Source organism: Mixophyes fleayi, chromosome 7, assembly GCF_038048845.1.
Source record: "Mixophyes fleayi isolate aMixFle1 chromosome 7, aMixFle1.hap1, whole genome shotgun sequence".
Classification (NCBI taxonomy): Eukaryota; Metazoa; Chordata; class Amphibia; order Anura; family Limnodynastidae; genus Mixophyes; species Mixophyes fleayi.
In genome coordinates, this window is record NC_134408.1 from 129023968 (window position 1) to 129042772 (window position 18805).

Sequence of the window (18805 nt, forward strand, 5' to 3'; positions counted from 1 at the left end):
TATGTACCCTCTCAAAGTATGCTTTGCTGACTGACCTAGGTGACCTGTGCAATTAACAAAGGGTCTTTTGAAACTAGCCAGATAGATAAGGATCTTGAAGGAGTTTGAAGCCCAAAGTTGTAAACTGTCTAGTCACTGAATCAGAGAAAAGGTGAGCGATTCTCTGAGGTGCACAAACATATATCTTAGTGATAAATAATTTACTTTGGAAAGCTCTGTGTTTTTTTTTGGGAATCAATCTGACTTAATTGAAAGTGTCACTCCTAAGGTGGGGGTGAAGAGCCTGTAAGAAGGTTTTAAAATCTTCTGCTTTAGACATTACATTGTGCATTTTCATGTTGGAGTCTATCAAGACTGAAATGTCCCATATTCTTCCTTGTGTTCCCTCACACACACATAAAGTCTACCTAGTAAGCAGTACTCTGATTTTTTTTCCTATTTCAATTTGTAAAAATCATTTGTGCAACATATTGTATGTCTTGTTATTAATCTGTCCTGTTTGTGTGTTAGCTATATAATACAGTACAATGTGACTGCAGATTTAGAACAAGACTGCCAGTCATATTATTTCTATTTCAGCAATGACAATTTGCAATGGAGCTGTCCTGTTGGTGTGTTAGCTATATAACACAGTACAATGTGACTGCAGATTTAGAACAAGACTGCCAGCCCTATTATTTCTATTTCAGCAATGACAATTATCAATGGAGAAATGAAGCTCTTCTGTTTCTGTGTGAGCTATAACTCAGTAGAATGTCACTGGAGACTTTAGAGAACACTACTGCCCCTACTCTTTCTTTTATAGCTATGACACTGCCCAACTGCACTAGAGACTGCCAAGAACCGTGCTACCCCTTCTATGTCTCTCTGTGAAAAGACGCTGGATCGCCGTGGAGGGCGGTACTTATAGAATCCAAAACTGGTGAGATCCGACAATGTAACGTTGACATTTTGCCTCGTTATCAATTCTGAGGGCGCACAATAGTACCGAGCTGGCTCGGCTCGGTACTCGGATCTGCTAAGTTCGGGTGGGCTCGGTTCTCAGAGAACCGAGCCTGAGCATCTCTATTGTACACAGGGGCATCATTTCATATCATTTTACACATGTTCTTAAAGCCTATTAAATGCAGATTGGGGTAACAGTTAAACAATAATATAAGCAAATAGACCTCTATACAACAACTTTCTGACAAACATTCGCTTTGCGTCAACTTCAATGTTACCTGCAGAGTTCACAAGCGTCAACACCTGTTAATAATTCCATGGAGTTAAATTGGAACACTCATAAAATGCATAGTACATCATTGCTGTAGAGAAACTATGAAATGCATAAACATTCATGGGGTGGTCTGGTAAAGTTCATGCATTGTTTTTCCAAAGCCTAAATGTACAGGCACTTAAACATTAACTTTTATGCTCTTTAGCTTTCACTGTTGACTCTTTACTCTGGTTTGTACATCTTTGCTTGTATTCTTGGACTGCGTATAAATAAATTAAGTGTGAAAGCTTTTTGCAGCAAACTTTGATGACGCACTAAGTTAATTAGACAAAGACTAACGTTCTGTATGAGGACTAGAATTAAGAATTTTTGCTACTGTTATACAACATCATTTTATTGTAGTATAAAACAAATTCCATAAAATGAGAGAACATTAACTGTGAAAATAATCTATACTGCAAGTTTCCAGGACATCATTGTGAATTAATCAGGCTAAAATGTTACTTCTTGTATCCACCATCTACTCTAATTGCAAATGAAGTCCCGCTCTAATTGTACCTTTCATGCTTTTAGTACAAATTAGCTAATATGCACATTTAAACTCCATATGGCTGGTAGCTTTATTAAAGTAATTTACAACTAACCACGTTGTGTTTTTAATGCAAAGTGTACTGTCTGATTACACAGGTGTCTTTTATTAGTGTTTTAATGCTTTGGAGGTTACTAAAAGTTGTGGAGCAACTTTACAATATAATATTATTTTCAGCCTAGAAATTTGTAAAACTGGACTCATTGGGGGACCATATTTGTTCTTTGAGTGATATATAAATTAGGGGGCTACTAGTGTATAATAACCAAGCTGAAATTATATGACAACTAACTGATTTTTCGTATTTCTTAAGTATGACTTACATAGAAACATAGAATTTGACAGCAGATAAGACACACTTGACCCATCTAGTCTGCTCATTTTTTTAACCTATGGTAACCTCAAACCCTATTTGATCCTTAGTTCTTTGTAAGGATATCCTCATGTCTATCCCAAGCATGTTTAAATTTCTCTACTGTATTAGCCTCTACCACCTCTGATGGGAGGCTATTCCACTTATCCACTACCCTTTCTGTGAAGTAATTTTTCCTCAAATTTCCTCTGAACCTACTTCCCTCCAGTGTCAGTGCATGTCCTCATGTTCTAATATTTCTCTTCCTTTGAAGAATATTTCCCTCCAGCACCTTGTTATAACCCTTGATATATTTGAAAGTTTCTCTCAAGTCCCCCCTTTCCTTTCTCTGCTCCAAACTATACATATTAAGATCCTTTAGTTTTTCCGGGTAAGTTTTGGCCATGCACCACTTTAATCCCTTCTTTGTACAGTCTCTAATATATTTATATCCTTCTGGATATATGGCCTCCAGAACTGAACACAGTATTCTAGATTAGGCTGTACCAATGACATATACAGTCACATTATTACTTCTTTCTTTCTGCTACCAATTCCTCTCCCTATGCAGCCAAGCATCTGACTTGCCTTTCTCATTGCTTTGTTGCATTGCTTACCTGCCTTTAAGTCACCTGATATAGTGACTCCTAGATCCATTTCCTCCTCAATAGTTTCCATTTTAGTGACATTAATACTATATTTAGCCTTTGGGTGTAGTTACCACACTCTTGAGCATTCCTCTAGTCCACCTAGATCATCAATCATTTGTTTGCCCATCCTGTTGCTTATATTTGTGTCATCTGCAAAAAGGGATACTTTCCCTTCAATACCATTTGCACTGTCACCCAAAAAAATATTAAAAAGCACTGGTCCAAGTACAGATCCTTGGGGTACTCCACTGGTAACCTTTCCCTCCTCTGAATGCACTCCATTTACTAAAACTCTCTGTTTTCTATCCTGCAACCAAGAACTTATCCATTCAACCATCTTAGAATCCAATCCCAAGCTTTTGATTTTAGTTAACAGTCTGAATTTAGTCAGAATTATATAATTTTGCACACAAATACTTATATCATTGTATATTTCAATGAAAGATATAATGCATAGATAGATATGAATTTAATAGAATCCTTGCTTTATATTACAAAGCAAATACATTTGAACATAGCATTTCTTTCAAGCATCATAGTGACCTTTTTTTAATAGTCATAAAAAATAAAAATATAAATATACAAAAGTACACCTATGTCCCTTTAAATATTATGAAATGGACTTTCTGCAGTATGCCCATGTTACAGCCTTAAAACATACAAACCCAAGCACTGCAAGATCTATATATGTTTATATGGGGGTAGGGATATATTTTATGATAATAGGGAATCATGATGCTAGACAAGGGCTTATTTCAAGATTTGTCCCTGGATGTTTTCTTTTAATATTGACTAATGTCAGTGTCATGCCGTTATTAAAGTTGAGTGCAATGTCGATTCTTCACAATTTAATTTATGACTGCATCTGAAGATGAGCATTTTTATTATTAACAGACTGTATTGTGATCTGGTTGAGGAAACATTCACATAAGTTAAATATTTGCATATCTGCCGAGATTGTCAATTGGAAAATCAGGACAAACAGGCATTTTGTTACATACCATGATCCTTTGTCAACCAAACATGTGGAAGGTCTGAGAAAATAGAGACTGTCAGTAGGCATGTAGGTGCAGGGCATCCAATAGACGGACTAGGCTGCTGCCTACGGAGCAAGGCTTTTTGGGTAAGGGGGGGGGGCAAAATTTTGACAGGAAGACGTATAAACTGAAGTTAATTTTAAAATATAAGAGAATAGTTGTGCTCCAAGGTAAAAACAATACAGGAAATAAAAATATAAAAAGGTTGCAATCTTGACATATTCCTATGGTAATGGTTGAAGACAATGAGTCATCCTTGGGCCGGGGGCTTGAGCATAAGCACTTAGGAGAGACAAGGAAGGGACAGGCTAAGGCGTGACAGCCCCACCACATCTTCACCCTAGTAGCACTCGTTCATGCCTCCTTTCTGCTATACAGTTCTGATTTTAAAGAAAACAAAACCAGTGACAAAGATGGCTGTGACCCTTTTAAAAAGCCAAGTGGACTAAGCGTATTAGTCAGATGTGGAAGGTGAAGGGATGCTACGAGCGTGAAGGGTGAAGGGACGCTATTAGCCTAGGGTGGCCTGAACCCTTAATTGGACCATGTGTGGTTGGTACAATCAGGGCCGCCATCAGAGGGTTACGGCCAGTACTGCTGTGAGGGGCCCGGACAGACTAGGGGGCCCGGACAGACCTCTCCGTCTGTCCGGACTCCCTGGACTGTCCGGGCCCCGCAGTCACTGACTGTGCCTCCCCTTTTTTTTCTTACCTTTTCCACGATGCTGCAGCTCTGCCTCCCAGACTCTGATAGGCTGGGAGCACTGCCGGCGCAGTGATGTCATCACCGTGCGCCGCACTCCCAGTGTATCAGTGACCAGGAGGCAGAGCTGCAGCATCGCGGAGGAAAAGGTAAGTTAATGAGCTACTATTTTTGAGAGGGGGGAAAGGGAGAGCCCAGGGGACCATAATTGTGGAGGGGGGGGGACAGGGAGAGCCTGGGGGACCTGATATTCTGTGGAGGGAGGGGGGAAGAGGGGGACCTGATCTGTGGAGGGGGGAAGAGGGCAGTGGCGCACGCAGGGGGGGTTTCTGGTTCCCCAGAAACCCCTCCCCTCTGGGAACCAACGGTACTCCACAGCAGCCGCGGCGCTGTCAAAGAAGCGTCCGCGGCAGTGCTGTATTGTAGTATAATACAGCACTGCCGCGGATGCTTCTTGACAGCGCCGCGGCTGCTGTAGAATTCAGACTCGCTGAAATGGAGCTGCTTTTTTTTCCCCGGGGGGGGGGGGCGGAAACCCCCCCTTTTAAATCCTGCGTTCGCCTCTGGAGGGGGACCTTATCTGTGGAGGGAGGGAGGGGGGAAGAGGGGGACCTTAACTGTGGAGGGGGGAGGGAGAGGGGGACCTTATTTGTGGTGGGGGGGAGGGAGAGGGGGACCTTAACTGTGATTGGGGGGGAGAGGGGGACATTATCTGTGATTGCGGGGAGGGGAGAGGGGGACATTTACTTTGGGGGAGGGGAACATTTACTGTGATAAGGCAGTGGGGGGGAATGTATTGTGATGAGGGATAGGGGGTGCATGTATGGCGAAGATGGGAGGGTGCTCATGTATGGGGAGGGGGGTCCCACCACATTAATTAGTACTGGACCCAGGGAGGGGAGATTAATTAGTACTGGACCCCACAGTTTCTGTTGACAGCCCTGCGTACAATGCTCTGTTATCCTAGAGTTTAACTTTTTGCAGAAAACTGTCCCTTAAAATTGCAATAAAAAATGACAACTACACAGTTTTCCCCCTGGCCCTACAAAGTACCAGCTACAATTAAACAAAACACTTAAATGCTATGTTATTTATTTAGCCTTTTTATGGTTTTATTCTGTTGCATGACTTAAATAAAATGTACACACTGCCACACATTAACACAAGCAGTAGTCACAGACTGTAAAATAGTGGAAATGAGTAGTCTGCTGGGCACTGACTGTTGTGGTTTGCTTGAGGTTTTCTGCTGTATTTAATTTAAGGCACAGTTAAGACTGGTTGCAGATGACTCAGTTTGGGATGTTCTGTAATACACATCAACTGACAGATTCCTAATGAGCCAAAGCTACTTGCCCATATTCATATGTTGATCCCACTGACGTCTATAATTACAATGAAGCAATGTAAGAATATTAACTTGGGAACAAGTGACATGCCGAAAAAGGGCTTGTCCAGTGTAAGAATTATATAAAGAATTTACTTAATTAAGCTGACTCCTCAATTAAAATCTGCAATAATAAATTATCTATGTTATAAAACTGAACTACGTCACATACACAATTAGATTATGCTATTAATATTATTACTATGGTATGATTTGTAATACTCCACCTCGCCAGAAAGTAGGGACAACCAAGCATATATAAAACAATGACATACAAGGTAGGCAAAATAAATGTGAACCTGATAACAAAGGGTAGATAATAGTCCATACAATCTAGTGGGAAAGGGCAGTAAGTGTGGCTCAGAGAGGAGATTTGGGGCAGTTGTGAATATGTTTACATCATTAATTGTATATATCAAATAAATAAGCCATATTTATTTTGTCAGTTGTGCACAGATATAGCTCTGTAAGCGAATGTGTCTAGACATTGGACAAACAAATGAACGGTGGCAAATCACAAAGTATATTTGCCAATCTGAGCCATTTCAGTGTGACAATATTATACTCCTGTTCTCTCAGTAGTTTTCCCAATAACAAGAAGCATTAGTCACTGAGTTGTAGTAATAATAAAGAGGCAAAATAGTTATTGCCACCCAAAGTTGGTGGAGCCTAAATATTTTTTTTTCCCCTCTGGGAGTACTGCCAGATGACATCAGTTTCCAGAAAGTGACATGGAATAGCCTATAATTGTTCAGACCTTTATTAGGGAAAAAGGTGACTCTTCATTTACTGCCCAAAAGGATCTAATTGTCTGCAGTATTGCAATTGCACTTCCCACAGGTAAACAGATCACTGTCACTCACTTAGAACCTTGAAGAGTGTCTGTAATATTTAGAGTACAGCAGACAGACACCCTCGTGGCCGGCTCTTCCGGTTTGCCCACCTGTGTGACAGGTAAGGGCGTTGGGCAGGTGAGAGGGAGAAGGCCGCGCATGCGCACTGGGGACCTCGCCTTGGCTACGTTGCAGCTTCATCTCACCTGGGTCCAGCAAAGCGGAAGTGGGATTAGCAGCCAATTCTCCCCAGTTGTCATCACTGCCAAGTTGGTGGTGACAGCCTCCCTCCGCCACCCGGATCCTCCTTCACCACCTGCCCCCTTTCACCAGCATCCCGGGGGTGGGCAGAGCGCTGCAGAAGTCGGACTACAGGACACTCTGGGGGAGAGGATCACCCCCCTCCTGCTCCCTCTCTCTGGCTCTCCATCACTGTAAGTACGAAACTTCCTAAACTTTGTGCAGCTCCAGCACCAGGGGAACGGCTCTCACTCTGTTACCCTGTATCAGTTCCACCCCAAAAGTCCCGGCAGAGGATCTAGGTCTAAATATAAGATATACAAGGTATGACTCTAGAGGCACATACTCTGTATACTGAGTTTATCTATATATATTGGTACTTTCTTCCCAGCTGAGAAAACGTGAAGGCTCTTACTCTGCTCTAGTCACTTGTGCAAGTATTTTTTTTTTTTTTTTAACTCTTCCTATGTCACAGACTAACTTTACTTTTACATAGGAAACTGTTTCCTTTTGTAATGATAAATGCAACAGATTGAACAAGTAAAACAGACTTAGAACTGAAAGTTTTGTGCCACAAGTTTTATTAGCAACTAATTTAATTTTTGTAAGGTCACAAAATGATGAAGCCAAAAGTCACATTTTAACTCCAGCGTTTACATTTTGCATTGTCATTTTTACATACTCATGATAGTAATAATACAGTATATGTCAATGGGCAATTAATGTGTTTTTATTTACTCACTGATGCTGGATTTGGATGTTTCATCGTGTGCTTTGGCTTCGAAAGTTTTGGGCAGGTTTTAATAATATTTAGTCATGGTGCTGCAGAGATTTGGTAAGTATCAGATTTGTTTAGGAGTTGGCCGGCTTTGTCGTAGAGTCACTTTGGATTTTGGAATGTGTCCCTGTTGAAGAATACGGCCATTGTTATCTATCTGCTTCAGTGTACGCCAGTGATATCTTCACATTGAAAGTGTACTCATGCTGTCAACAATAGGTCTCCTATCGTCTGTCTGTGCTTGTTTTTCATAACGGAACACCCTGGTAGCTCTCTAATTGGCTCAATTTTGGTAGAATAATTTATATATTCTATTTTTACATAATAAAACTTTTCAAAGGCCTTCTAAACTTAACATTCAGAGTGCAGGTTGATGGATTCAGACACCGAAACATTGACAGTATTGTCACTTCAAATATAAATTGCACACTATACACTACATTCCACTGAGTTATCAGTGTTTTAGAGCTGTGGAGCAGAAATTATATACTGCTGTACATGTAGGCAGCCATATTATGGGGTGAACCAGTATTCATGAGCGTGCAGCCTCTCCATTCTCTGAAAATCTCTGCCTCATAATTTTTCCTTAGTGATTTTAATTGGTTTTCCTTTGGAATGATAATGAGATTGAAAATTTGTTTACTCCAAAAATGTCCGCCTCCACTGTATCTAGGTGATGTTCGTGCTTTGCATTTTTAACAAAATGAATATTTTTGGATTTGGAAAGGTTAAACATGAATTCACCTTTTTGAGTCATGACCTCTCTTGGTCTCATGAGTACAGCCAAGTTTATGTAGCATAATAATTAATTAGCGATATGCCTGCAGCTAAATTACTGGATATCAACATACTACAAACACTAATATAAAACGAGAAAACAAGCTCTTATAGAGGAGTTCCTAAATAAATAAATATAGTTTAAATTAGATATAGCTTCCCTTAGTATTGGTAATATACAGTATTCTTGCTGTGGCACATTTAATTAATAGTTCACATGACTTTTAAAGTGCAATATAGCTTATATAATATAGCTTTTGTCACACATATACCAGTGATGGACGAAAGGCAGCTCTCCGAGCCTTCACATGCATGTAGCCCCCAGATCCTCCCTGCATTACTGTCAGATTTGTGTGGTATAGCCATAAATCTGACATACATATAGCCATACTGACATTCATGGAGACTCCCTGAAATAGGGGTGATCTCCCTCACTCCCTGAAGAGTCTGGCATTCTCCCTGATGCTGAGCCAGTACAAGACGAGGTTGGCTTCGCCATCCGTGGCATGATGACACAGTTCAGAAATTGTGTCCTATGTCCATTTATTGATGCCTATGCAGTTGGCCATTTTCATGGAGACCAAGATTTAATCAAAGACTGACAGGTAAGACAACATGACTTCATTAATGGAGGCAGAAATGTAAAAGACACTTCAGTCTCTAGAGTTTCATTAGCTGCTTTTCTTTAATGCATAGTTGCCTACTCTCCTGGAATGTCCAGGAGACTCCCGCATTTCTGGGAGACCAGCAGGGCAACCTCCTGGTTCTCGTCCCTGCAATAGATAAGTGGCGGGGGGGCGGGGGGGGGGAAGGGTCTTAATGATGCAAATATAGCGTCATCTTAGCCCCGCCCCTGCTGTATTTGGCCAAAAATGTGACCATCGTTTAGAGGGTGGGGCCAAAAGATGTGATTCATCAAGCCCCGCCCACCCACCTTCCCCGGGATCTCCCCGAAGCCGACGAGGAAAAGTTGGCAAGTATGGGTATAGTTTGTAACACTTAAAATGCCTGCTGATGTGTTATTACAGAAAGGTGTCTGTTTCTCTGATTAAAATTATTATTCTAACTAATTATTGGGAAAAAAGGTAATGTACGGTCATTGTGAAGGTTGGAGGGCTGCCCCCGCGACCCCTGAAGTGTATCGGGTTGCCTGTCACTAACTTGTACTGTACATTTTAAATTCAATGGCATTACCAATGACATTCACTTTAATCATTAAAGCAAGTTTGTCATTAAAGCATGAACAGCTCCTGAACATTAAAACCCACAATGATGCTTCAGTTTCTAAAATTCTATCTTCAAATATAAATAGGTGGATACTGACCAACCTTTAGGTGATCTATACTTTTATCTTTCTCTTTCATTAAGATAGTATTGGATTGCTTTTTTGTCTGTAAGTGTTTGTGTGTTAACAGTTACCAGCATGACTCAGAATGACAACTAGCGTGTTACAACAAGCACCGAGGGCCTCTTATAACATCATATCATCTGGATTTTACAAAGGGGTTTGTATTTATCAAGCTTTGGAGCAAGTTGCTTGTTATTATCTTTAGACTTTTCTGGGCACTTATAATGTATTATAGTCCAGTTTTCATTCCCATAACTCATTTTGCTCCTCTCTGATATTGCAGTAAACTTGTATCAAAGTTACAGATACATTTCACTTATTTTATCATAGTGAGTAGTGCACTTTTCATGCCTCAATTTTTTTTTGATCATTTTAGCAGCCATGAAAAAATCCGCTCAGTCCATTGTTACCATATTTTCAGAGGATGCTATTGACGTCATTGTTTAGCAATAGTGTGTTTTTGAGTTTTCAGCAACTGATTTCATACATTCCAGTATTTTCACTACATAATAATTTTAATTAGCAAAATGATCTTCCAGTGGAGATAACCTTTAAAGTGATTTCAGTGAAGTTGTCCTCCTTACCAACATTATCAAATAGCCTGGCTGGTCATTGTAGGGTGTGTTTTTATACTCTGTAAACACTATAATGGTATGACACATACTAAATAATGACCCCCTCCCCACAATCTTTCTATAGAATAGCCATACGTTTTACATTTGCTGTTCCAACTTCAGTGGGATGTCTGTGACACTTGGTTTGAAGTCTTTAACACTGGACACCATATTGGTGACGGCCCTATGGATGTCACACTCTGACAGCAGGCACCCGATACTTCCATGTTCTGAGTGGTCACATGATCGAGCTGAGGGGCGGGTAATTCAAAGGCAGGCTCTATTTAAATCTCCTCGTCAGAGCAGTAGGTCACTATCTCCTGACTCCTTGCGGATTCCTCCCTTGGACCTCTGGCTCTCCAAGGATCTTCCTATGTTTTGGGAATATATGCTATTTAACTCCTTGAGTACCAATTCCCGTCTTGCCTTCTGACCTGCCTTTGAGCTCTGGTTCTGTACTGCTATTGCCTGCCAGTGTACCAGTTACCTGCTCCTACCATGCTTTTGATAAACTTCTAGCGTTCCTGTTACCACCCCTGGTCTGCTGATTTCTCTCCCACATCCGTGTTACAGTTTGAGGCAGACCAGAGGGCTGCGACCTGCAAGTTCCCTACAGCGAGGCCCATCCCGCCTCGCGGCAGCTCTTGGTGAACTGGGGGGCTCGCTAGACTCCACGCCTTTGGCCAGCCAGCATCAATCTTGGCTAACACTAGGGAGGTAGATTCAGTTCCCCCCGTTGTTCTTTAGAACAACACAGGTCGTGCATCATTACCGTTAGTACGGTCATTTTAACACCGATTTCTGCTCAGGGAGCTGCGAGCAAAAATCGGTGTTGAAAGTACCGTAGTAATGGTAATAATGCGCATCAATTACTGTAGTAATGGTAGTGATGCTTGCCCCGCGTTTTTCTTTAGAATTGAATCTCCCGCTTGAATCTAACCTCCTTGGTGCGATTGTTGCAATGGATTGCTGAAATACCATACTTGCCTACTTTCGGCAAGTGTAATCCCGTAGAGGGGCGTGACTAGAGGGGCCAAACGCATCATTTTGGCCCCACCACCTGCGACAAACATGCCATTTTGTCGCGGGGCCAAAATGTCGAAATTCACCACAAATCGCGTCATTTAGGCTAGACAGTTGCGAGATGCGGGAGACTTGCCTGCTCTCCCGTGAGACCGACCCGAATTTCGGGAGTCTCCCGGACATTTCGGGAGAGTTGGCAAGTATGAGAAACACATTTAATATATCACAAGCAAATATGTTAGTGTGAATGCAGCACACTGAGTGTTTCTAAATTCTCTTCTTGTATAATGAGGGAAGTATGAGAAGTGTGTGTTTTTATATAATACATTTTAAACATGTATGTGTGCACAGTGTATATAATATAGTTAGTTTTAAAGATAAGCTCTATACTATAGTATTGTATGTGTGTTTTAAAGTTTAGCACCACTTAGTTAGTCATGATGTGCAGAAGGATATTGCACAAGTGATAAGTGGTGAGAGACAGTTTTTAATTATTGCTTTACTTCCTTTTTAACTGTAGCAGAATTGTGTTCTGCAACTGCATGTTAGATATTTGCTTTTTCACTGTATTAGTTACAGAAAAAATAAGCTGTTTGTATAAGGTACTTTGTAACCTTGAATGATAGTTATGCATTTTAACAGGGGAGACTTCCAATAGGAGGAGATTACAACCATCACAGGGCTCCCGAAGTTTCCTCTTAACCATCTAGTGATGTGAGTAAATGAAACAATGAGCACACAAAACTAAGCTCAACAGCAGTCCTTGCAAAGTTAGAACGCTTTTGAAATAAGTCATGTGGCCACATCATAAACCTAAAAGAATAGGCAACACTAATGAACCAGTTATAAATCAAAAGTCAACCTACTGCTTATGAATAATTGTTTTATTAGTGCTGACTATCCTTTTGTCATTTTGATTTGATCAGTGTGATCACGCTTTTGATAGGCTTTGGTATTTTATAGGTTTGCCCTTCCAAACTATTGCCACCTTAGTATTCAGTATGTGCTTATTCGCCCCAATTGTCATTGCTGGGTTACAATTACATCATATAGTTTTAGACTGTAAGCTCCAATGGGGCAGGGACTGATGTGAGTGAGTTTACTGTACAGCGCTGCGGAGTTAGTGGCGCTATATAAATAGCTGATGATGATGATTCTATTAAGCTTTAGGTTACAAATGGATACCCTGGTATTCTGTTGTAGAATTGGCTGGTACAGTCTTGAATTAATGGCACTTTCAGTGATTACCAGTGTTCTGAGACTCAGTCCTGCATACCGGGCACCAGAATGGCACTCGGAATGTAATGTAATATTATAGTCCCGCTTTATCCACTTGTTTGAGCTAAATTAAATAATTAACGGTGTAGGTGTTGTTTTACATGGATAAACTAATGCAGCTAAAAAGATTATCACACTGAAATGACTGAAGTTGGCATGCGTGCCTTAATATTCTCCATTTTGTACTTAACGTCAAATTTGTATGTAGTAACACAGACTGGACAGATTAGATGGCTTTTTTTTTATCCACTAGACACAAAGGGAGATGTCGTTAAGGAGTTATTGTGTACCCATTGGTATGGAAACCCTCACCTCTGGGGATAAATGTTATACAGCATCTATTTTATTCCAAACATTTATGGATCTTGCTATATTACATGTGCAGTATGTGAAGCTGAGCAATCGCAAAATAATTATTAAACCCGAACATATCACATTTTGGGAGCCAGAATCTCGATACTAACTAAGCGGGAAACAAAAATCAGAAATGAAAAATGAAAGTAATCAAGATGAGCAATAATGTATTATATAATTCAGAAACATGAGTTAATATATATGCCATTAACCCCATCGTGACTGACTCGATCCACTACTTCACGATCAAGAGAATTTAAAAAAAAAAATCCCCTTTAGTCTACTTCAGTGAGTTTTTCAAGGGTTTGTCTATATAGAAGAACAAGTAACAAGGCAGAAAAAAGAAAGAAAATAAAAAATAATTTCACAGAATTAGCGCAAGCTCAGAAAAGTGACCTCAGATTTAGGGCTGTACTTGAGATTATAGGGAATACTAAATATATGTACTTGGTAGATTTTTTAATTTTTTTTTTATAGGGCCTAGGAACAAAATATACACATTTGTTTTTTTAGTTGTTGCTGTTAACGTAGCTTTTGATTTATTGATTCAAGTTGGTGACCAAGGGTGCAGACTGGAGTTCCAAAGAAGTATGGCATTGTGCATAGGTGTACATCTGAGCAAAGTTGTTCCGTGAAAAAACAAATAGTACCTTAAACCTCTATATAAAATATTTATTTTTTTCCGGTCTGCTTCCATTTCAAGAGAGCAATAAGTCATATTGACTGTAATTTTAATTTTTTTACTGTGCATGTCTGAGATATTTTGGATTTACGATTATTCATTGGCGAAAAGGACATTTATTGTCAGTTATTGATGTTTTTAATTTGATTAAAACTTCTTCATTTTATTGTAAACATTAAATTAATATTTTAGTTTCAAAGTGTTTCCTTGGAAGCTATCTTGATCTTTTAATCTGTTTATGTATCTTGCACTTCCTGACAACAGGGGATTTAGAGACTAAGCAAACCAGTTAATTCTGACGGTGTCATCATAGTTGAGGCATGCCCACTGATAGTATGATGAACGGCAGATCGCTGGGTACATCAGTGCTATGTCTTATCAGTTTCTGCCTACCTTCAGTACGTTAATGTTCCTGATAAAAATCTGCGCACCCAGTTTCTTCAGAAATCTGCAATTGATGCTCGTTTATGTACAGTGACAGCAGGGGGATATGAACTCTGGCATTACATTTAAACAAGGAAGAACACGGATACACACATGAAGCGGGTAGGGTACATAATTGCGACAGAGCTAATGCTGTCACTTAACCTGTCAACATAAAAATGTCGGTATGTCGGTAGGCTAAATGCCGACACTCATATTGTGCAGTGAGTTTCACGTGGCGACGTGGCAGCATTGGTCTTTTAATGTTGACATTGTGATTGGCTACACTGTCAATGTCGCCAATCACACTGACGTCGTTGTCAACCTGTCTGCACAATGTGAGTGCCTGCATTTAGCCTGCCGACATTAGCTCCGGTACAATCAGGGCTGCCATCAGAAACTGTGGGGCCCAGTACTAATCAATCTGGTGACCCCCCCCCCCCCCCCGGGTCCAGTACTAATTCATTTGGCGGGGCCCCCCTCCCCATACATGTGCACCCCCTCCATCTTTGCCATACATGCGCCCCCTATCCCTCCACAAGTACATTCCCCCCACTCCCTTATCACAGTTAATGCCCCCCCCCCACAGTTTAGGTTCCCCCCCCAATCACAGTTAATGTCCCCTTCTCCCTCCCTCCCTCCCTCTACAGTTAAGGTCCCCCTCTCCCCCACCCCCTCCCTCCACAGATAAGGTCCCGATCTGTGCTCGTCATCTCTCATAACCATCTGCACACTCCAAGGAGATCTGCCTACGATACACTTCTGGTTGTGAGTGCACACACACTTCCACATTTGCCCGACATCGTTCCATCATTCATAATGATTTTTTTAATCAGTTTCTAAAATCAGATGATACTATTTGCCTTAGGATAATAAAACATGACCGTGGGAGTGTACACACTAATGTAATATTGACCCTAACAGTTGTTTATCATGTGATTGGCACGATAATCAGTCAAACATTCTGCTCCATCTGGTTGTGTGGTTGGAATTTCTCCAGGTCTGGTGAACTTGTGAGCAGTTTTATGTGGTACTAATTGTTACCTGGGCATTTGATTGGATGTAGTACTTTGTCCTGGACAAATCGCTTGTGTTTCTTGTGCGTGACATCTCAATCTATTGGACACTTGCAACAGAGACCTCTGAGTTTAAATATTCATGAACTACCTGTTTTGTTTATAGGAAATTGATTACATAATAGACATTGGTTGGTCGACTTTGCATGTGAGTAGCATAGAATGGAAATGCATCCAAATACAAGAATGCACTGTATTTATATGTACGCAAAAGCTGTTTGCTCACACTTAGGGCTAGATTTACTAAGCTGCGGGTTTGAAAAAGTGGGGATGTTGCCTATAGCAACCAATCAGATTCTAGCTGTCATTTTGTAGAAAGTACTAAATAAATGAAAGGTAGAATCTGATTGGTTGCTATAGGCAACATCCCCACCTTTTTCAAACCCGCAGCTTAGTAAATCTAGCCCTTGGTGTCTTTTTCATCCATTGCACCTGAAAAAGTATGGGGACCCCCTTCTTTTGTGCTGGGAGAACTGTGATAGGGCCGCCACAAAAAAGGACGGGATGTGCAGAGCTTGTAATGTTGGTGCCAACCCCTACCTCTTATTGCCGCCAGTCTGGCCTGCTCTGCACGTCTGAGTATATTAGAGGCCCAGTGGTACCTTGGGTCTCTTCCAGCATAGAGATGCCTGTTGTAACTATCACCAATTTTTAGGCATGGGTGGAAAAGGGAGGATTTCTTTTTAGAAATACTTTATCAAGAGGAATTGTTTAAAGTTACAGGAAGATACTCCTGTCTACCAGATGCTTAAAGTGAGTCTCTGTAGCATGTTTGATACATAGGACAACATGGCAAAAGTTTATTACCCTGAGATATCACATAAGCATTAACTACATATGTCAATATTGTAGATTATTCTGTGCATGTACATAACCCATTCTGACAAATGTGTGGAACAGTAAATTGAAGTGTTTCCATATATGTTAAGTATTATAACCGACATTACCCAGTGCTGGAAATATCACACATCCTGTAAGACATGCACCCTATTCTTCAGCGTGGAGTAGAAATACTGAATATTTGTTCTATTTATCACTATGCTAGTTGAATATCTTTTGTAAATTTGCAATGTTTATATAAGGGCTTGGCAAAAGTAAATATAGATTTTTGATTTTTAACAAGCACAAGTATAGTTAGTCAATCAGTAAGTCCTTAAATAAAACACGTTGGATGTAAGAACTTCTTTACATATAGACAGTATCCTCCTAATTCAAACATGACTGTGCATGGAACACAAGCTGAGCTGAAATAGGCTGCTGCTACCATTCCACAGCCTGTTCTGCTCCCTCCCACTTAACCTCTTACATATACGGTGGCTCAGTGGTTAGCACTTCTGCCTTTCAGCATTGGGGTCATAAGTTCGATTCCCGACCATGGCCTTATCTGTGTGGAGTTTGTATGTTCTCCCCGTGTTTGCGTGGGTTTCCTCCGGGTGCTCTGGTTTCCTCCCACACTCCAAAAGCATACTAGTAGGTCAATTGACTGCTATCAAATTGACCCTCTGTCTGTCTGTCTCTCTGTCTGTGCGTGTTAGGGAATTTAGACTGTAAGCTCCAATGGGGCAGGGACTGATGTGAGTGAGGTCTCTGTACAGCGCTACGGAATTAGTGGCGCTATATAAATAGATGATGATGATGATGATACAAGTCTGTGTGTAACCAGTATAGAATGATTGCAGTAGGTGCTCTTACTCATATGTTGGTGACAGAGCAGGATCTTGTCATTGTGCTGCATTCCCTTTAGGAAAGCTATTTGTAGTTTAATATATGCACAGTGATCTGTTTTCTAGTTTGGGGGTCTAGAACAGTGTTTCTAACAGTATGGTACAGTGTATATAACAGTGATCTAATTCAGAAGACCTCCTCTGGAAGTCACAATTAGACTCGCTCTAAAATAAAATTTAGATATTAGAAGCCCCTTACATTACATGGCTTCTTATTCAATTTAAAGTTGCATAACAATCTTTGTTCTTAATTTAATAATTGCACATAGTAATCTAGTCTACTTTAATCATTCAGCCATTAGCTCAGAAAAGTGTTCCAACAGGATGGGGTCTGCAAAACCTCTGTGTTGAGCAGGAGTCTCTAGTTTCCAGCCACACCTGTTTAACCAACATGCTCACTCTGTACATAATGGACTTTAAAGTGTCTGTCATGCAGCTGACATTGCTTTGGCTAGAAATTAAGTGAATCACTTAACCCATTTGTTTCAATAAATGGCAAAAGGTGAATTACTTAGGAATGTTGATTCAGGCAGTGTAGTCTGACCTCAGTCATTCAATTCAAGCTTAGTTGTCTCTGTGTAGTTAAATATATAGGTACAAGCTATTTACAAATCTATTTTGAATCCAATTGCATATCCTTTGAGGAACGTATTCTGAAAATACATTTTAGGAACTTTTTTTTGAAAAAAAATATTCTTGCTTTTCGGAACAGACAGGTTTTAGGAAAATCATTCATAAGTCTGTTACTACGGGCTGCAATACTGCTACAAAAGTCATTGACTTTGTGTAGAAAAGAAAAGGTAAAAAAGACCTGTTAGAAATAATATATGCACTACTGTCTTAGACTGTGCACCACTCACTTTTACAGATGTATTATAGACTTGATGTGAGCCATATTCGGAACTAGTGAGCTGTGGTCCCGGTACGGGGAGGAGGGAACGGGGGCCCCTGACCCTCTGCATCTGCCATGCAGTGGGCCCCATTATCTCCATGGGCCCCGGTGCACCAATGATAGTTCCACCACTGATGTGCCCACACGTACACTGCTATGTAGTGTCAGTTAAGTTGTTTTTGGCCAAAATGACTCTACTTTGCCACCAACAAGGGATCATAACTGTCCAGTCAAATCATGATAGCATTTGATTGGTCAGGTCTGAAAGTTTGGTTGTTCATTGACTATATCAGAATGTGTAGGGTCATCATACAGCTGGAATGAATTTCCGTGTAGCCATTTCCCTTGTCCATTGTATGACTGGATGTGCCATTATTGCTGGCTTTCTCATGTAGTGAAATGGGACACCGATCTGGTCATACGTCATCTGTGTCAATCGATGCATCAGGACATATATACGGTCAGCTTAAAGTGGGTCAGTCACCTACAGGTAGTAGTCGGCTTTTTTGTGAGCTGAACCAATATTCATATCATTAGGGAATATTAAAATCACTGAGGCATTAGAGCTGACTATTGGTTTTGCACATAAACTGGCTGTGTCCACTGTGAGTAGGTCTTGGGCAGGCTGAGCTAGGGGGCAGGGGGCATATACCCCCCTCTCCCCTGGGCCGGTCCTATAGTGGGCTATCTTGGGCTGCGTCACTGGGCCGCCTGAATTTGTTTTTTCCTTTAAAATGTTCCTAATAGGCTGCTGAGTCAAGTCTTGCTCCCCCGTGATAAAATGTGCCAGCTCTCTCCTGGTCATGGGTCAGTTTTAAGTTGATATATTT

At 40.7% G+C, this 18805-nt stretch overlaps 1 protein-coding gene across 1 annotated transcript in view; it reads left to right on the top strand.

The window, feature by feature from the left end:
• The first annotated feature begins 6723 nt into the window (after positions 1-6723).
• Positions 6724-18805, top strand: part of GALNT3 (polypeptide N-acetylgalactosaminyltransferase 3) — a 33524-nt gene continuing 21442 nt past the window's right edge. The window contains exon 1 of the mRNA XM_075180732.1: positions 6724-7200. The gene's annotated coding sequence lies outside the window, so the exon portion shown is untranslated. The remainder of the gene's footprint in view (positions 7201-18805) is intronic.